Source organism: Bubalus bubalis, chromosome 9 (genome assembly GCF_019923935.1).
Source record: "Bubalus bubalis isolate 160015118507 breed Murrah chromosome 9, NDDB_SH_1, whole genome shotgun sequence".
Taxonomy (NCBI): Eukaryota; Metazoa; Chordata; class Mammalia; order Artiodactyla; family Bovidae; genus Bubalus; species Bubalus bubalis.
This window is the reverse complement of record NC_059165.1, coordinates 67025565-67046068: the sequence shown is the minus strand read 5'-3', so window position 1 is coordinate 67046068 and position 20504 is coordinate 67025565.

The window sequence follows — 20504 nt, the reverse complement described above, 5'->3', positions numbered from 1 at the left end:
CAGGGTGTGCTGCTTGGGCCTGGGGCCAGGGCCTCTCCCTGGATATGGGGTGAGGGGCTTCTTAGCCTCTGCAGAAGAGGGAGGAAGTGCTGGCCATGGAGGGCGAAAAGCGGATGATGGACGAAGCAGCAGCTCTGCTGGCCGTGCTCCCACCCCCCAGCCTGCCTTCCCTGGTGCTCAGAGCCATGGGCGTAAGGAGGGGAGGGGACCCAGTGATTGGACCTGGTTTGTCCTGGGGAGTCAGTGGGCCAGGAGGGTGCCTGGAGCCCCAGCCTCATGCTTTCCATTGTCGGGTTATCGGAAGAGTTTGGTGTGAGTTCCCTTCTCTGGGGTGGGTTCCCTAGGGCAATGACACTTGGGTGTGACCAGAAGGATGAATGGTCAGTGGGCAAAGAACAAGGAGCCTAGGGGGCAAGGGACTGTGTGGTGTACTTTTAGGATTCCATGAGGCTGGAGCCCAGAGAATTGGAGCAGAGAGGAGCCAAGGTCAGAGGCACCGGGTCTGCATGGCAGGTGCACTATGGAGCCATGGTGGGGGTCTGAGCAGGAGAGGGACGTGGTCCCATGGCTACATTTGGAGGTGGATTCAAAGGGTTGGTCCTGGGGGTAATGAGCTGGGTGGACTGGGGGTAGGTTTGAGGGGTGATGGAAGGCTTACCTGGGGGTGGGGGTGAGAAGGCAGCCATTCATGGGCGCTGGGTGTGGGCTGGGGACCTGGGTTTGTGAATAGTGGTGCCCTTTTTGGAGCAGGGGTATCTTAGGGCCAGGGACCAGATGAATAGGTTACAGGAAGTCCACATTCCTGCCCTGCCCAGGCCCCAGGGGACAGAGCCTTGGCTTGACCACGAGGGACTTCATGAATGAATGAATGAGTGCCCACCCTAATCTAAACCCCAGCCCCAAGCTGAGCCCCAATTCTGTTCTGAGCCCCTATTCTAGACTGAACTCTGGGCCCAGGCTGAGCCCCCAACCCTGGACCAAGCCTGACTGCCCTGCACCTCTCCCACCCGGGCCCCCCACTACCCTCTCTCCCTGCCCTGTACCCATCCACCCCCAGGGCTGGTGCCACCTGTCCAGGGCAGCCCTTCCCCTTCCTGGCCGGGTGCCCACAGCTCCTGACTCAGGGCCCCCGGGGGCCTGTCCCACCACATTCCGGGGCAGCTTGTGCAAACATGGGGTGCCTCCCAACCAGCCCCCAGGCATTATCCGGCCCACTTCCCCCGGGGGTGGATGGGGTGAGGGGGGCAGGGCAGGGGACAAGAAACCTTGCCGGATTCCCACTGCCCACGCCTGTGGCCCCACTGACCTCTGCCTTGGAGGCATGGGGGTTCCTGAGCTTCCTGCGGGAGGCAGCGGGAACCACCCATTGTTCAGACAGGGAAACTAAGGCTCCAGCCCCTGCCTGAGGGGGGCCAGCCTCCTACACCTGGCTCACATGCCTGCCCATGCTCCTTCACCTGTTCGAGTGCGTTTAGTCACTCAGTCATGTCCAACTCTTTGCGACCCCATTGACTGTAGCCTGCCAGGCTCCTCTGTCCATGGAATTCTCCAGGCAAGAATACTGGAGTGGGTTGCCATTCCCTTCTACAGAAGATCTTCCCGACCCAGAGATCAAACCCGGTTCTCCCACACTGCAGGCAGATTCTTCACCATCTGAGCCACCAGGGAAGCCCTCACCTGTTCCTTGGCGCCTTTTGGAATCGAGAGCGTCCTGACGATTAGCACCTTGCCACACTAAGGTGTGTGGGTTTTACTCAAGGATTCTGGGGCAAGTCATGGGGGCAGTGTGGTCTCCTTGGAGACAGGGGAGCTGAACCTGAAATGCTGAGTTGGTCCCAGGCTGGCGAGGGTGCTCAGGAAGAGGGCATGGGGCTGGGGCTGGGAGTGGCCTGGGGTGTCAAACCCATTCCATAGTGTGTGCTGGGGGCCCTGGAGAGCACTTGGCAGTGAACGGCATCCACCCCAGTCCTGGCCACCCTATGTGCAGCCAGGACCGCACACTGGTCTCTCCTTCCCCCTTTTCCACCATAAGTTACCAGGCCTTTGCCCTGGCTGTGCCCTCCTTCTGGGTCATCCTTTCTCTCACTTGTGCCTGGCTCTCTCCTTCTCATCCTTCGGGCCCCAGTTTCTGTGTTGCCTCCTCCAGGAAGCCTCCTTGGCCTGCACAGCAGGCCAGGCCCCGTTCCCCTCTTAGAACTCCTGTCACCATTCATTTTTTTTGCCATTTCTGTCACCCTATCACTTGAACCAGATCAAGGGCCCCCAAGGGCGAGGCCCAGGCTTTCTTGCTTATTGTTGCCCCATGAGGCTCAGAGCATCCTGGAGACAGCACAGGCCTGGGGAGTGGCAGAGAGGCAGCTGAGGTCCAGTGGGGCTCCTGGTTCTTGGGGATAGATGTGGAGCCAGGCAGGTGGATGTCTAGGGGAGCACACAGCCCATGAGCTCTGCTCCCAGCCCCTTGGCCCAACTTGCCAACAGATTCAAGTCCCATCTCCCACTCCCCACCATGAGCCTTGGCTGTAAGACCCCAGGGTGCATGGCTGGACGTGTCATCTTGGAGCTCTGCACCCCAGAACCCTCTGAGGGCTGGGTCCCTAGGTGGGTGTTTACAAGGGGCAGGTCAATGGGGTCACCCATTAACATGATGCAGTTTTTCTGCTGGGCATCTCCTGGGATCCCTACTGGTGCTGCACAGGTGGCAGAGATGTTGGGGGGAGGGGGATCTGTTAATCAGCTGAGCTCTCTGTGCTCCAGGGATGGGAGGAAACTGAAAAGTTTGGCTGCCCACTTCCCCCCACCTCCTTTGCCTTCCTTAGGGGTGGAAAAGGCACAAAGGCCACAGCTACAAAAGGACAAAAATCTTCAAATGTGACTCTGTAGATATGCTTCTGACATGTAATAAACCGACAGACAAGATGGGAATTCCCAGGTAGTGCAGTGGTAAAGAACCTACCTGCCAATGTGGGAGACACAAGAAATGAGGATTCAATCCTGGGGTTGGGAAGATCCCCTGGAGTAAGAAATGACAACCTTCTCCAGTTTTCTTGCCTGGAAAATTCCATGGACGGGGGAGCCAGGCAGGCCACAGTCCATAGGGTCACAGAGAGTCAGACACAACCAAGCGACTTAGTGCACACACACACACTGATGAGATGTGACATATGGAGAGAAACTCTTTTCAACCTAGTAACAGAATAAGGATTTATGTCCCTTCATATACAAAGAGTTGCTACAAATCAATAAAAAAAAAAACACCAAAATGGAAAACTGGACAAAGAAAGGAACAATTAGTTCACATGTGAAGCCACACAAATGGCCGCTGGAGAGACAGAAAAGGAAGCTTAAAGTCACTCATGACGAAAGAAATGTAAACAAATATGCAAATAAGAAACCACATTTTGTTCTGATAGTTGGCAAAATGATAAAAGATTGGTCACATCCTGCAATAGTGAAGCTAAGTGTGGAGGTCCTCTGAGGGGGTGCTTATTAATGAAGAAGCTCTGCATCCCTTTGGACTCCCTCTCTAATGCCAGCCCTAACACTCAGAAATCTATTAAAAATGATAGGGCAAGCAGGGGTGTTCATTAGAATGTGGTTTGTGGCAGCTATTACTCGGAAACAGCACATACCAACCACCAGGGATGAGAGAGAAGATCCCAGCCGTGGCTGAACAGGGAACACTGACCTGCTTGATGGGGCAGGGGAGTGTTGCATGCATGTTCTGAGCTAAGGACGTCTGAGGTGGACTGTTCAGATTAAATACAAGTTCGAGACCCACAGCACCATTTTGGGAGCACAGTTCGTGTGAAGCAAAAATGTGTGTATCGAAAAAACACAGGAGGAGGAAATGCCCCAAGGGTTCAGCGGTTACTCTGGGTGCGGAGTTGGAGGGGGGGAACTTTCAGTTCTTATTTTATATTTATATTCATGAGGTGGGATGAACTTAGAGGTTGGATTGTGTTTTCAGTGTGAGTGTGTACGTTCTGGCATTTTTTTAATTAAAAGGAAGTTTTGTTTGTCAATCCCTGATTGAGGTTGGGTCTCTGAAGAGCCATGGGAGGGGGTGGGGTGGGTTTCCACTGGGGAGATCGAGATTCCTTTCAGGAACTGGCTTCACTGGGAGTTCCCTGGAGGGGGCAGGCTTCCAGATGCCCCTTGGGTCCTCTGGGGAAAACCCCTGGTGCTCTGGGGAGGGCCCCCCTGGGTGACCTTGAGCCTGAGCCAAGTACAGGGAGCACTGCAAAGAGAGTCTGGCATGGGTACTTCCTCACTCAGAGCCCAAGTTCTCATCAGTTCAACGGGACTGGAGATCTCACCACCCACCAGGGGCCAGGTTGGGCTGCCTGGTCTCCTGGCAGGTGCTGGGGGAGCGCTGAGGGGCAGCCCCTTCCCCGGGGGCAGGGACGGCCCCGGGCACTGCACAGGGGAACTGGGTCATGCGGGTCACAGAACTGCCCCTTTAAAGGTATCAGTTTCCCCCACTTTGCAGGGAACCTGGAGAAGCGTGGAGGGCATGCCTTGGACCCAGAACCACCAGGTTCTTGGTTTCTCATGTTTGGCCTTCCCTTGACCCTGTTATGTGGGCGGGGCCTGGCCCCACAGTGCTCCTAGGCTTCCTTCCACCCCCTGCCAGCCTAGGTGGCTCCTAACCCCTCGGTGCATCACCTATAAGGCCTGCACATAGGCACAAAGAATGAGAAATTCACTCCCCAGCTCCTAATTCCTTCCCTGCCTGGGGGTCTGGCTGTGTCAGGCTGACAGCACACTTGCAGTCAGGGCTGGGGTCCAGACAGGCCCTGGGGTGGGGGTACAGGAGGAATCCAGAGCAGGAGCAAACTGAGGTCACCTACAGGGTGTGCTCCAGCCAGCTCCCCCCAGACCCTCCAGTCATGCTGGTGTGACCCTCCAGCCATGCTGGCGTCCCCCTCCCTGCTCCTTGGACATCATGACTCATGCTGACCTCAGGGCCTTTGCATGGCTGGCCTCTTGGCCCAGAGCACCTCTCTCCCTCATTCTCTCCTCAGCCCATCCATCCCCAAGACTGTCAGCTTTGCTTGCTCAATGTCCCCCTCCCAGTTCCTGCAGGGCAAATGCCCCCCATCCCCCAGGCTGTCCCCAGAGTCCAGCCCACCCAGTGGAGAGGCTGGGGAAGACAGTGGTCCCCATTTCACAGGTGAGAAAATCGAGACTCAGAGGGAGAGGCCAGAGGTCAGACAGGGAGAGGCACTTAGAAGCGCCCCCCCACCTCTGCCCAGCCCCTCACCACCAGGGCAAAGGCATTTCCTTCTGCTCAGGGGGCTGTGGGGTCCTAGGGCAGCTGGTGGGGCGCCTAACGGGTCTTGGGGCCTGTGTGTGTGGCAGCGGCAGCTGGGGCTCCTGGGGCCCAACCCCCACTCAGAGTGTGAGTGGGAGGTGGGGGAGGGGGAGCAGCAGCTGGCGCCTGGCCCTGTGCCAGTTAGGAACCTCTGCGGGGTGGGGCTGCCCTGGGACTGTTTCTCTGTCTCTCTCTTTTGGCCTCTGTCTCTATATCTCCCTCTGCCTATCTGCCTCTGTCTCTTCTCTTTCTGTTTCTCTCTTTACCTCTGTCTCTCCCTCTCCCTCTGTGTGTGTCTCTGTCTTTCTCGGTCTCTGCCTCTCTGTGTTTCTTTGTCTATCTGTCTCTCATCGGAGCTGGGGGACTAGCCCCATTTCAGGTCATTAGCATCTCCCCTTTACCTCCACCTGCTGGCTGTGATCACGTGAATTGAAGGACCCCCACCTCAGCACCCCCGCTGTGGTCTCTATCCCTCCCAAGATGGGGAGCCTGGGACACCCCTCTTGTGGGCTGGGGGACCCTGGGCAAGTTTCCCAGATGCAAAGTCTGTGGGCACCCTCTCTGGGCCAGGGGTGGGGTGGGCCACAGCCAATCTGGGAAGAAACAGTCACTAAGGAGCCACTTTACAGGCATCTGAACCTGTCCTTGGGGGGGGAGTTCCCTTACCTTAGTGACACTAGAGGGTCCCAGGGAGGGGATACATAGGCCAGAAGTGATCCTGCAGGGGGATGGGGAGAGGCCCAGCCAATGCAAAGGCCCTGATGCCTGGGGCAACCCTCAGCCCAAGTTCCTGGGTCCTCAACCCCAGGTCACGAAGCAGACTGATCTGCCCACCGCCCCACGTGAAGACCCCTCCCCCACCCCGGAAGTGTGCAGGCAGCCAGGAGGGCACTAGGGGTGAGCAGGGAGCAGGGTGACTGCCTCCCCAGGGCCCTGACTGCCCAGTCGCTACATTCCCCAATGTCTGCCAGTACAGCCATCCCCTGAAACCTCCCTGACAATAGACTCCAACACCAGGGAAATATCCCCAGGGGGCTGTGGCTTGATCACCCCTTGATTTGCATTTTTGCATATTAATGAGGGTAGAGCTGCTAATTCTGCCACATTGTTTTAAAGGTGCAGAAACGCTGGAACTGCTGAGGAGTGAGGAGGGGGCATTCCTCACCAGGAGTGAGGAGGGGGGGGGCCTGGGTCCCCAGATACAGGACCCCGGTCCCTCCGTCTCAACCGTTGCCCCTTGGGTCACAGGGGTGGGGTCCCCCAGTCTCTGTGTCTTTGCTCTTGAAATTGGGGCATCAACCTTGGGGGCAGCAGGGCAATGGGGAGTCTGGAATTTTCTTTCGAGAGCTCTATCCTGAGCATCCCATGGTGGGAAAGTCGAGAACTGAGGATCAGACTCTGCCGTAAAATCTTTGGATTCCGTCATAGACTCTGGATCCAGCATCATCTCCATCTCCTGAGTTCAGGCCGGAAACCCCACTCCCCCCCCCCCCACTCCCCCCCACCGCCCCCCAGCGCCGGCCCTGCCAACTCCCCGCAGCCCCGGTCGGGGGGCAAGCGTTCTGACCCCACTTGTGGCCCTAGGCTCTCTCAGCCCAGCCTCAGGACTCCTTTCAGCTCCCCCTTGCACATGCTGCTCCCCCGCCAGGTGCTCCTGCTTTCCCTACAAGTTCACCTCTGCTGTGGCCCTCCAGGCCACCCTGCCCACGCGCCTGTTTAGCCCTGTCACCTCCAGGTCCCCATCCCGAAACTGGGAAACCAAGGGACAGGCTGGAGAGGCCGCGTGCTCGGGGTCACACAGGGTCCCCCCTCAGACCACTCCCCTCCCACTGGCCGCGGGGATGGGGGCTGGACCCTGGGGGCTTGGGGTCCTTGCGGCGGTTCAGGCCAGAGGTGCGCACTTGGGCGCGTGCTGCCACCTGGTGGTGCCCTGAGGTGGTTCTGAGGTTTTCCTCCCGCCTCGGAGCCCCCACTCCAAGGAGCACATCGCGCGCTGGGGGACCCAGGAAGTCCCCGGTTGCAGGGATACGGAGGCGGGCCAGAGTCTCCGGGCCTGAGGGCGCGGGCAGCAATGGGCAGGATGGAGAGGCTTCAATGATGAGGAAGGAAATGGAGGCCCGACCCTGCTGCCCTGTCCTGACCCTCTCCAGACCCCTCCCGTCAGGCCTGTGACTGCTCCAAACCTTCTCGTTCTATTGTCACCCTAATCTGAACATTTTATGTCCACACAGACCCTTGGCCTGACCCGATGCGAGGTGTGAGCGCGGGACTGGGGAGACTCCCCTACGCTGCCCGGGACAAACGCACTTGGGGGGGGGGGGGGGGCGCGCGGGGCCAGTGTCCACCAGGGGGCGCCCGTTGCCCAGAAACCAGCGGAGGCCTGCTGTGCGCGGTGGCCGTCTGCGCACGCGCGTGCCCGGCGCCGGTGGGCTCTGAGTGCTCGCTGCGCTTGCGATGTTCACGCGTGCCCGGTTGGGATATAGCACGTGTGAGCGCACTGTGCTTGCGTGTACGCAGCTCTCAGCTGTGCTCACGCGCTCGATCCTACCAGCACGCTGGCGTGTTCATGTGCTCGAACGTGTTTACATTGCCCTGCAACAGCTTGGTTGGGTACCGTGTGCTCAGGACCTGGCGCGTCCGGGCACAGGCGGGCATAATTTTGTTTGCACTTGTGAGGCCTGTTTATCCACGCGTGTGCACATGGGATAGCCATAACCAGACATCCACATTTCCTTTGTGCATCGATCTGTCTGCCTGCCCTCGAGCGGGGTCCTACCTGTACGTCTCCACGTACTGCCCGGCATTTCTGCAGATGCGCAAGGCCTGGCAAACACGTGTCCACATATTCTGGCATGTTTATTGCGTGTTTACACATGTGCATGCTCGTGTGTGCACTGTGATGGGGCACACACATACACACGTGTGCTCAGGGATGTTAATGTTTATCTCCATGTTAGAGCTTCCCTGGTGGCTGGCTCAGACAGTAAAAACTCTGCCCGCAATGCAGGAGACCCGGATTCCGGGTAAGGAAGATCCGCTGGAGGAGAACCCCCATGGAGAATCCCATGGACAGAGGAGCCTGGTGGGCTACAGTCCATGGGGTCACAGAGTCAGACACAACTGAGCGACTAACACACACATGCATGTACCTGTGCTTACAGCCACAGCCCACACTCAAGTCCCCCTTCAGAGACACTGCTCCCAGCAGGATGCCTTCCCACCAGTCAGCTGTCAGCTCTAACAGGTCCTCCCTGAGATCCTGACGTGCATTTTCCCCCTCCCTGCTCTCCCGTTCTTGCCTCTCAGGCCTCCACCCAATCTCCTCCTGCTGGTGGTCAACAGGCTCCGTGTCACCTGCAGATGTCACATGTCACCTACAAGGAGACAGGGAGCGTCTGGTTGTGTTGACATCTGGGCCTTTGCTGTGGCCTTTCTTTCTGGCCCAACTTTCCCAGGACCCTGCTGACATGTCCCCAGCTCAATGTCACCTCCAGCCAGTGCTGCCCTCCACCACGTCCAAGAACAAGGAAAGCTCGTTTCTTTCCTTTGTTGTCCTAATCTGGGTCTTGGCTATTGCCTGTCCCCCATGAGGAGTCATACTCTGTGATGTCACCCCTGATTTCTGGCATCCCAGGGACACCTACCTGAGAAACTGGCAGAAGGACACGACCCACGGTCCCCTTGATTATGGGAATCTATGCCGTGCTCTGACAACCCAGCCACTGTCAGCCAGCCCTGGAGAAGCTCCACCATGGCGGAGCCTGCCTGATATCTGGCCTCCCCCGCGTCCTCTCCACTTCCATCACTCTCCCTAATGGTTCCCTCTCCACTCATCAAACTTCTGTTCATTCTGTAGGGCCCTATTCCATTGGTCCCTCTTCTAGGATGCCTCACCTGGTCTCCTGGGGGTGAATGGACGAGAGGCTCCCATGGAGGCAGGGTGATCGCGGGTGGTCCAGGCCAAGTGTACAGACAAAAGCCCATTGGTGGTGCAGCAAAAGTGGACTCCAGGGAGGGGTGAATGCCAGTTCCTGGGTGCCCTGCAGCGGTTGGCAGAGCTGACAAGCTGCCCAGGAGGTTCTGATATGAGCAGTGTATCCCTCTACTATGCTTCTCCCCTGTGCCTCTGTCCTTCCCTCTGCCTGTCTGTCCCCTCCCTCTATCCCTACCTCCCTCTCCTCCCTCCCTCTGTCCCTTGGTAACCCCTGGCCTGGCCATACCCCCAGCCACAGGGGGCCATCTCCTTGGCAACAGTGGCCATGGGGTCAGTGGCTGGATCAATCTCCTCTCACCCGGGTAGCCCCGACCCTGGACCCGGAAGGTGACAAGGAAGTGGGGTCAGGCCTGGGGTCTGGACTGGAGGGATGTTGTGGGGTTAGGACAGGGGTCCCTCAGCCAGGGCAGTGGTGGCGAGGCGTGGAGAGGGAGAGAGGGTCTCTGGTGGTGTGGTCAGCAGAGTAAGAGGTCAAGTGAGCCCTGGGCACATACTGACTCCAAGATTTTCCCAGGCCTGTTCTTCCCAGCACTAGTCACTACGTGCGAGGACCTGGAGGAAGGCTCAGTCATTGTCCCAGTTTGCAGCTAATAACAAGGACATCTGACTGGGCCCTGGTCACAGCTGGCCCTGAAAACCAGGGCTGTGTCCACAGCACGCCGGGCAAGTCCACATTCCTGAGTTGGCTGCCATCACAGCTTCTGGAAGATTCCATTACTGCTACTGAGCAGTCTGCCATCACTGCTTCTAGAATATTCCCCCCATCACCACTTCTAGAATACCCCACTGTCACAGCTTCTAGAATATCCCACCATTACTGTTTCTAGAATATTCCTCCATCACCACTTCTAGAATAGCTCACTGCCACAGCTTCTAGAATAGCCCACCATCAATGCTTCTAGAATATACCCCTCTCATCACCACTTCTAGAACATTCTACCATCACTGCTTTGAAGAGTCTACCCCCAGGGGCCTTTAGGTTTTTCCCCTTTGGGATCAGGCCATGGAAGTTTCCCAAACACGACAGAAGGAATGGGCTCTCTCCCTTCCTCAGCGGCCATGGAGACAGCTTAGCAGAGCAGCCACAGGGGTGAGGGCCACAGGGGGCCCTGGGCACAGGTCGATGAACCTGGCCTGTGAGAACATTGATCACTAAATGCGTTTGTATAGATCCTGGCACAGGTAGCCCTGGCCCCTGGGGGAAGCGAGGCAGGGCCAAGGGAGCCGTGGGGGTGGGGGGCCCTCCGCAGGCTGACTGGGGACGCTAGGGGTGCAGTACAGCACAGAACATAACCTCATTCGTGTTCTCCTCTTTTCGAGCCTCACTTTCCCCATCCGGGAGGTGAAGATGTGGAGGGGCTTTGCGGTGGGCCTCCTGGGCCCCTCTATCCAAAGGAACCACCTCCATCTCAGAGAGGTCAGGCTGCTGGCCCAGAACCACACAGCCTCAGGGGTGGGGGCTCTGCGACGCGCTCTGTTGATGCAAAAGACTTTCTTTACCCAAGGCCTTCCCACCCTGCGGCAGGCACTAGGGGGCAGCTGGGGACCCCCTCCCCTCCGGCCGGGGCTGCTGGCCCTTTAAGAGACTCGTTTTGGCGCGGCCTCGGGGTTATCGATTGCAGCCTTGGAAACACGATTAGATTATCCCGGCTGGGAACGGCAGCCAGGCGGGGGCCGCGTTGGGGGAAGCAGGCTTCTTGTAAACGGCTCCCCGAAGGACGCTGGGGCTGGGTCTCCGGGGCTCGATGCTGGGGGCTTCCCGGGTGCCGGCGGCCCTGTGCTCCAGATACTAGGGGTGGGTAATCGATTCCTCCGTTTTGTGAGTAGGAAACTGGGGCTCACAGAGGGGTGCGTTTTTGTCCAGCACATTTATTGAGCGCCTCATGTATGCCAGGAGCGTGAATTCAACAGTCACTGTATAGAAAAACGTCATTGAGTAGTATTATTATCATAAATAATCAACCCCGCTGTCCTACGAAGCCTTTATCAGAGTCCACTCTGATCACTGTGACAACTGGTATGGGGTGGGGGAATCTATGATCCCATCTTGCAGATGGGGAAACTGAGGCCTGAGCTTTTGCAAACCTCAGGGGCTGAGCCAGAACACTCAGCTTCCTCCCTGCCCGCAAATCGCCCCCCTCCTCTCTGATTCCTGGGGCACCTCCCAGGTGAGTCACTTATAAAGGGAAGAGACTAGTTTGTGGGGACAAGCTCTTCCACCAACCCTACTTTGTATGCAACCCCAAAGGCCTCTGGGAGGCATTTGAGCTTGGTGGGTTGGTCTGAGGCAGATTTACAACCCCCTCCCCAAATGTGGGCTGAGCAGGTGGTGAGCAGGGAAGAAAGAGTGGGAAGGATTGATGGGCTACCAAGTTTGTGGCTGGGGCGCCACCTCCATCACCAAATTCTGAAGCCTGGGGAGAAAGCTCCACTCCTCCGAGCCTGCCCACTTGCGTGAGACTACGAGTGACTTCCTTGACCACCTACTGTGTGCACAGGCGCAACCCTCACCGCCCTCACCTGAGCGCAGCTGCAGGACTTGCAGTAAAAGCGGATCCCTGTGTCCACCCACGTTCACCCTGCAGGCGCCCTGAAGCCCAGTTCCAAATGCTCCTAGAGTGAACGTTTGTCAATTGACTAAATAATAGTACTTAGCAATAATGGTAACCGTGCTTGTGCTTAGTCACTCAGTCATGTCCAACTGTAGCCCGTCAGGCTCCTCTGTCCATGGGGCTTCTCCAGGCACAAATACTGGAGTGGGTTGCCATACCCTCCTCCAGGCGATCTTCCCACCCGGGGGATCAAGCAGCAAATTAAATAACAGTTTAGACAGGATGTAGCTTCTTTTTATGGAGAAGGCAATGGCACTCCACTCCAGTACCCTTGCCTGGAAAATCCCATGGATGGAGGAGCCTGGTAGGCTGCAGTCCATGGGGTCGCAAACAGTCAGACACGACTGAGCAGCTTCCGTTTCACTTTTCACTTTCATGCATTGGAGAAGGAAATGGCAACCCACTCCAGTGTTCTTGCCTGGAGAATCCCAGGGATGGCGGAGCCTGATGGGCTTCCGTCCATGGGGTCACACAGAGTCGGACACGACTGAAGCGACTTAGCAGCAGCAGCAGCAGCTTCTTTTTTAAAAATTGTATTTAATTATTTGGCTGAGTTGGGTCTTCGTTGCAGCCTGTGGGATCTGGTTCCCAGGCCCCCTGCATTGGGAGTGTGGAGTCTTAGCCGCTGGACCACTGGAAAGTCCTTGGATGTCATTTCTTGATTACCCTCCCAGCCTCATCATTCTGAAAACCTCTATTATCCAATCATTCTCAGCATTTATTGAGTGCCAACTGTATGCCCCAGCTACCCCCTTCATCCCCTCAACATCCCCGTGAGGCTGGAAATATGACCAACCTGGTCTACAAACTAGGAAGTGGGGTCACGGAGGTGGGGGGCTTTCTCATAGAGCTGAGAAGATGAGATTCTAAACCCAGATCCATCTGTGTCTGACCCTCAGCTTGTCTCTGAGGAAAGGAGTTGATCTCTTGTCCTGAGGTTCTGAATGTGGAGACACTAAGGCCCAGAGCCAGGGAGGGGCCCAGGTGTCTCCCAGAGTTTTGAGGAGGAGCCAGGAGACAGTTCAGGCAAAAGTGGGATGAGCCAGGTGTGGGCTACAACCAGACAGTGTGACCTTGGGACCACCCACAGGGAAGGGGCCTGATCCTTGTGGGAAGGGTCTCAGGAGAAGGAGGTCCAGGGAAGGGAGCATGCCCCTGCCCTCCCACAGCGGGAGGGGACCCCAGACCAGCCAACCAGAAGGGCTCTACACACATATACACACACACATATGTGCGCGCGCACACACACACACACACGCACACAGCAGGCACTTAATAGATGCAGGTGGGGGACTTCCCTGGTGGTCCCATGGCTAAGACTCCAAGCTCCGGAGGCAGGGGGCCCAGTTCCATCCCTGGTGAGGGAACTAGATCCCTAACTAAGACCCAGTGCAGCCAAATAAATTAAAATGAATATTTAAAAATTTAAATAAATATTAAAATTTTATTTTTTTTAATAAATTAGAAATGTAGGGTCAAGGCCCAGGGGTGACCATGGGAAGGACTGCCTGGGGGCTGGGCCACAGGAGGGGTGAGGGGCCCACTTGTCCTCCTGGAGTCACCCCTGCAAAGTGCAGTGTGGGCCTCTCCCAGCTGCCTTCCCTGTGCCCTTTCGTAAACCTGTGTCTCTCTGCATCTGTCTCTCCCTGTCCCTCTGTCTCTCTGCCCCTCTCTCTGCTTCCCTGTCTCTGGGCTTGGCTGCAGTCACATCTCCCTACCTCTCAGCTCCGGCTCACCCCCTCCCCAGGCCCTCCCAGGTGCCTGTGGCCGTGGCCTTTCCAGGTTCCCAGCCCCCGGCCATGAAGAGCCTCTGGGACATGAAGAGCCTCTGGGGGCAAGAGAGGACAGCCCACAACCTCCCAGCCACAACGACTTGAGAAGCTCCGCAGACACCCCCCGCCCCTCCCAGAGCGGGGTCTGAGGCTGCTGGGCCTGTGGCCTTGGCCCAGCCCCTGCCCTCTCTGGACAGTGTTACCCGGCTGTAAACTCCCAAAGGGCTGAGTTTCCGGGAAGCCAGAGACTGGCTCAGCCCTTACTTGAATGCAGGCTGGGAGAGTTTGTTGTCTGGCTGTGTCCTTCAGTCTGGGGTCCCAGGCAACCATGGTAAGCAGACACCGGATGGTGGGAGAGGAGAGAATAAATGAATCCACCAGTCCCTCAGGTATGATGCCTCCCTCAGGCCCTCCACTCACATCCTGCTGGGGCAGTGGCAGTCAGGGGTGCTGTACCAGAGGAGGGCTAGCACCCCTGGGGCTGGGTGTCCGCCTAGCTGCCTCTGGGCCTGGGCTTGGGGTGGTCCCACCCCACATATCCTTCGAGATCCATCCCAGGTGCTGCAGGCTGAGGTGAGCAGGGTGGCCTGGGTCCGGAGGGGGCAGCAGTGAGGTAGGAGGTGGGACAAGGAGGGAGACTGTGACACCATCTGGCTGGGCTGCGGGAACCCGTGGACCGTGGGGAGGTCTGCAGTCTTTTTGTTGAGTTCACTGGGGAACCCCAGGAGGCATTAGAGTGATGGAGGGGTGAGGCTGTCTGGGCGCAGGGAGGGAAGGAACCCTGGGGATAGGAGGAGGCCAGGAGGCTGGGATGAGGCTGTTCTGAGGCCATGTGAATATCTGAACTGGAGAAGGATGGAGAGACAGCACAATCTGCCTTCCTGCCCAGTCCCTGACATGCAGAGGAATGGGGTGCCAGGAAGGAGCCCAGGGCCAGGAAGGGGTGCAGGGCAGTGGCCATGGCCCTGCTGGCCCCTCAGAAGCAGTAATTAAGGGCTCCCGGCATCCCCGCGGCGTGATGTATGTGCGCCTTAACTAATCATTTATTAGGTCACTGATGGTTCGTCAATATTAATTCATTTATTTAAACAACTCGGCTCCGTAATGAAGATGTTGCCTGAGAGGGGACGCCGGTGGGTGGTGGGGCCAGGGTTGCAGGCAAGGGGCTCGGGCCTAGGTCTAGGGGTCTCCGGGGCCCCGGGAGCTGATGTACAGGTGACATGTCCCAGCAGCTCAGGGTTACACCAACATGCCTGTGCCCATGAGGAGAGCAAGGCTGAAGCAGGAGGGGAGCTGCCTGGAGGCCCTGTAGCAATTGGGGAGGGTGGGGAGAACTCAGGCTGACCCCTCAGGACATGCTGACCCCTCAGGACACGCCCCTGCTCTCTGGCCCTCCTTGTGCAGCCCCACCAGCCAGCCACGGGCTAAAATGCTCAAGGCTGGCTTGCTCCCTGTGTGTTCTGTGCCCTCTGCCTGGTGCATCGTTCCCTCACTCCTGGCCTGCCTGCAGACTTGGACTTGTTGGGGGAACATTCAAGAACAAAAATCAGATCACACTCCTCTTCTCTCTGCTCAAGAGCAGTCTATAGCTCTCCAGTGCCCTGCAGAGGAAATTCAGATGCATCTGTCTCTGCTGACCCCTGCCGACCCCCCCACCCAGAGGCGTCTCCATCACATCTCTAGCACCCATGACCCTGTCCTGGTGATTTGTTTATCTGTTTGTCCTCTATTTTCCCTGCCAACCTCACCTCACTGAAGGAAGGGACCTTGTCTGTCCCAAAGTGTGGGTGACAGGCAGCAAATGCCACCCTCCCCCCAACAGCAGACACTATGGGGGCTCAGGTTGTGGAGCTGGGGCCCCTGTCACTTCAACACAGCTGCAGCTGTCTGTCCCCAGTGAGCCTGGGGCCCCCTCTGTGCTCTGGAGGGACCAGAGGTGAGGGACGATGTCCCTCCACATCCTGATGGATAAGTCCTGTCTTTTGTCCTTGGTAGTGACCACTCTGGGGCGTGTCCCTCCAGCTCCCTCCCAGGAGGCCTCCTGCATAACCTGCCCTCACTCAGCTGGTCTTGGGCTCAGCTTCTGGGGCCCCCAACTCTGAGACACTGTGATTGGAGTCTCTGAAACAGGTCCAGGGACAGGAAATCCACATCACAAAGCTCTCCAATCCCCTTGCTCCGGACTCTGCCATTGTTAAAAAAAAAAAAAGAAAAAGAAAGTAATTATTGAAATCTGCACGGAGATGGCAAAGACACAAGAATGAGGGTGTAGAAGGTGTACAGACTCCAGGGTACCCATCTTATTGCTCATCCCATTCTCTGGCATTCTGGGATCTCAGAACTCTGGAATGCGGGGATTTGGGGATATCAGGATCTCGGGATTCTGTGATTTTCAGGGTTTGCAGCTTTATTCTCTTCCAGGGAGGTGTGGCAACTCGCCCCTGAGGAATTTCTAGGTCCCTGCTGGCCTGGGGCAGATTTTATTCCCTCTTCTTCCACCAAGAGCCTGGTGGTGTGTGTGTGTGCTTAGTCGTGTCAGACTCTTTAGTGACCCCCATGGACTGCAGCCCACCAGGCTCCTCTGTCCATGGGATTTCCCTGGCAAGAATATTGGAGTGGGTTGCCATTTCCTCCTATAGGGGATCTTCCCTACCGGGGATCGAATTTGGGTCTCCTGCATTGCAGGCAGATTCTTTACCACTGAGCCATCTGGGAAGCTTGCCAAACTCACTCGGCTGACCTATTTGGCCACAGGGACCTGAGTGTGTCATGGACATGATCATGTCTCCTTTCTCCACAAGGGGACACCGAGGCACCGTGTGGCTAGGTTACACAGCAGGTGAGTGTCAAAGCCAGGATTTGAAATCCTGGTCTCCATCTGTCTCACCCAAGATACTTCTTTTTCTTAAAAGATTTATATTTATGTATTTGACTGTACTGGGTCATAGTTGTGGCATGTGGCTTCTTTTGCTGCAGCATGCAGGATCTAGTTCCCTAACCAGGGATCAAACCCAGGCCCCCTGCATTGGGAGCATGGAGTCTTAGCCACTGGACCACCAAGGAAACCTCCCACTCAAGACTTTTCTAACAGTCATTCATCCAGGGCCCGCTCCTGCTCTACAACCTCCCTGCTGCCCACAGGGCCATGTCTTGAGGCCTACACCCTCCCTGTCTTGGCAGCCCCAGACCCCCTCTGTCTGTTGCTTGCTCTGAAGGCTGAGTTCCAGCCCAGCACCCCCACCCCCCCACCCCCACCACCAAGCCCAGGACTGTGTGAGATTTCAGCTGGTCCCCTCAGTGGGCCTGTCCAAGGGGCCCTGGGGAGGCCAGCCTGCAGCTCCCTCCACTCTCCCAGCTGTGGCCTCTATCTTGGTTCTGGTCTGGCCTCTGATGGCTGCAGTGCCCATTATACAGATGGGGAAACTGAGGTTCAGCCAAAGCAGCAGGCCTCCCTGGCAGGCACACATGACAATAACAATGAGAATATCTCACTGCGAGGGTGTGGTGAGAACTGGTCAGTTCATTCATTCACTCACACCCCCCAGGGTGCACCTCTCTGATCCCTGGGTGACCTGGGGCCCCAGCTGGTGAGTCCAGATGGGGTGGAGAGAGAGCTGGACACAGTCATTCCCAGCCCCATGGACGTCAGGGTGGGAGAAAGATCTGGGGGTAGGGCAGGGGGTCAGGGAGGGGCTGAGAGCCAGACCTGGGTGAAGACTTGAAGGATGAGGAAGTGAAGAGGAAGGGAATTCTTGGTAGGAAGACCAGCACTTGCAAAGGTGCAGAGGTCTGGAAAGCCCTTCTTTTCTTAGAAATCTTGCCTGGCTGTGGCGAAATGTGTGCTTGTGCTCAGTCTCTTCAGTCGTGTCTGACTCTTTGTGACCCTGTGGACTGTAGCCTGCCAGACTCCTCTGTCCATGGGCTTCTCCAGGCAAGAACACTGGAGTGGGTTGCCATGCCCTCCTCCAGGGCATCTTCCCAACAGCGAGGCTCAGATTGCAGCCGAGGTTCCAGAACCCATTGAGGGCTCTGCTCTCTTGCAGGAGGAGGGCTTGCAGTGGGGTGGGGGGCACTCAAGCCGGGGAGGGCACAGCCCCTGATTTGCCTCCCAGATTTATAACTCCACTCTGGGTGCAAGTGGGAGCTAGAAGCTCCACTGAGAATCAGTGACATTGTGAGCATTAATTGAGCACCTACTGTGTACCAGCCTTTGGCCTCATGCTCAGAGGTGACAGCACAGGGCTGGAGCTGGCATGCGAGGGGTGGTGGTTCTGCCCACATCACGCCCAGAAGGCTGGGCCCACCTCCCAGGCCAGCGGAGGCTCCCATGGTGCACCCAGGAGGGCCTTCACTACCTTGGTGAACAGCTGGAACGGCTGGGGCTTGCAGGGCCAGGAATGGACCGGTCGTGTGTGGCAGACCAGTGCTGGTCCACGTCTGGGGTCTCCACAACGCCCGAGGAAACTCCTGGCCACTCGGACAGTGCACAAGGTGGGCGGTCAGGGCATTAAAGTTAACTTCCTTTTAAACAGACTTAATTAGTGTTCTCCAGTCCCACATAAATTAATCGTGGCTGGCCACGGAGGCTGGAGCACCCGATCGATGGGCTGCTGGACGGCAGCAAGGAATCCTCTGGCTCATCCGTCAAGTTGCTCTGGCTGATAACGGCTCACGGCTTTATCTTCTCCAACCAGGCCCAGGCGGCCAGGGAAGTCTGGGCAGGGGTGGCCCTTCTCTGGGTCTCAGTTTCCACATCTGTGAAATGGGGTGATGCTCAGATGAGGGGAGGCAGGCAAGGAGCCTGCAAAGGAAGGAGTAAGGTAATAGTAATGCTCCAGTGGGCCATGGGGCCATCCTGGGGCTGCTGCTGCTAAGTCGCTTCAGTCGTGTCCGACTCTGTGTGACCCTGTAGATGGCAGCCCACCAGGCTCCCCCGTCCCTGGGATTCTCCAGGCAAGAACACTGGAGTGGGTTGCCATTTCCTTCTCCAATGCATGAAAGTGAAAAGTGAAAGTGAAGTCACTCAGTCGTGTCCGACTCTTAGCGATCCCATGGACTGCAGCCCACCAGGCTCCTCCATCCATGGGATTTTCCAGGCAAGAGTACTGGAGTGGGGTGCCATTGCCTTCTCCGATCCTGGGGCTAAGTATCACTTAATTTAATCCTGGTGAAGGGCTACAAGACTCCAGTTTTTGAATGTGTCAGCTGAGGGCAGAAGAGGCCATGTAAACTGGGCATCAAGCTCCAGGATGTAGTTTAACCATGTCTCAAGGTGTCTCCTGCTCCAAGGGCTGGGACTTTGGGGGTGATAACCTGAGGCATTGGTTATGCACCAGTTGTATTGGGAGAGGGGCAGGGAGGGTTGGAGAATCCCCCAGGAGACCCTGTATCCCAAACTCAGATGAAGGAAGAGGGCACCCCAAGTCTTCTGGAGTCAGTGCTCTTGAACAGGGTGGAGGGATCCTAGGACGTGAAGGGTGCTGGCAGCTCCTTTGCCCTGCCAAGGCCAAACGGCCAGGCAGGGGTCCCCAGGAGCCCTCTGAGTGGGAACTGAGGCCCTACATTCCTGCATGTCTACACAAAGGTATCATGAAAACTTCCTGGGCACCAACCCCACCCCACCCCTCCACCCCCCACCCCCACCACTACCCCGGGTCTGGGCAGTGGGAACATTATGGTGAGAATGTGGGAAGTGGTCCTCTTTCCGAGGTAGAGACAAACAAATGAATGTCTACTTAGAAAACCATGGAGGGTTCAGGAAGGGCTTCCTGGAAATGGGGGCATTGGGCTGAGACCTGGCGGAAGGGCTAAGGAGGAGGGGTGGCTGAGGGCAGATCGCAGGTGGAGACTGTGGAAGGTGTGAAGAGGTTCAAGAAAAACCCTAAACCTGGAGCCATTCTGGAGTTGGGAGGAAGACAGTGAGGTGGGGCATTTGGTGAGGGCCTGGAGTTGCAGCTGGAAACTTCCTGGGGGCTCAGACGGTAAAGCGGAAAAGCGTCTGCCTACAGTGCGGGAGACCCAGGTTAGCGGGAGACTCCAGGTTAGAGGGAGACTCCAGGTTAGCTGGAGACTCCGGTTCGGTCCCTGGGTCGGGAAGATTCCCCTGGAGAAGGAAATAGCAACCCACTCCAGTACTCTTGCCTGGAAAATCCCATGGACTGAGGATCCTGGTAGGCTACAGTCCATGGGGTCGCAAAGAGTAGGACACGACTGAGACTTCACTTTTCACTTGGCTTTGCAGCACACCGAATTTACGCGGGGCGTGGCCTCTGTGAGCGTGACCACTATGGGGCGCGGCCTGGCAGGGTCACCCCTCTCTGAGCCCAGAGCAGTATTTCCTGACAGGGGAAGAATACAGACTAAACTGAGATCCCGGAGTCTTGTCTAGAAGTCGGGGAGGCTCGTGGAAGACAGCTGGACACGGGCTGCTAGGCCTGTGGGGTAGAGTGGGGCCCGAGGGAGGAACGGGATGGGGAGGGGTTGGAGCCTAAGGGGTATTGGAGGCTCTGCCTGGGGGACAGGGAGGGCTCCGCAAGGAGAGGACTTTTTTTTTTGGTGGTGAGGCCAGCGCATGTGGAATCTTAATTCCCCGACTGGGGATTGAACCCATGCGCCCTGCAGTGGAAGCGCAGACTCCTAACTACTGGACCACGAGGGAAGGGGGGGACTTTGAGGAAGGAGAAGGGGACTAGCTGGGTGACAAGAAGACTTGGTTCTGCATGTGTGCATAAGGCCCTGAGGGGGGTACAGCAAAGAAGCTTGCTGTGTGGAGGCAGAGTTGGGGGTGGGGAGCTGAAGACCCCTAAAACCCT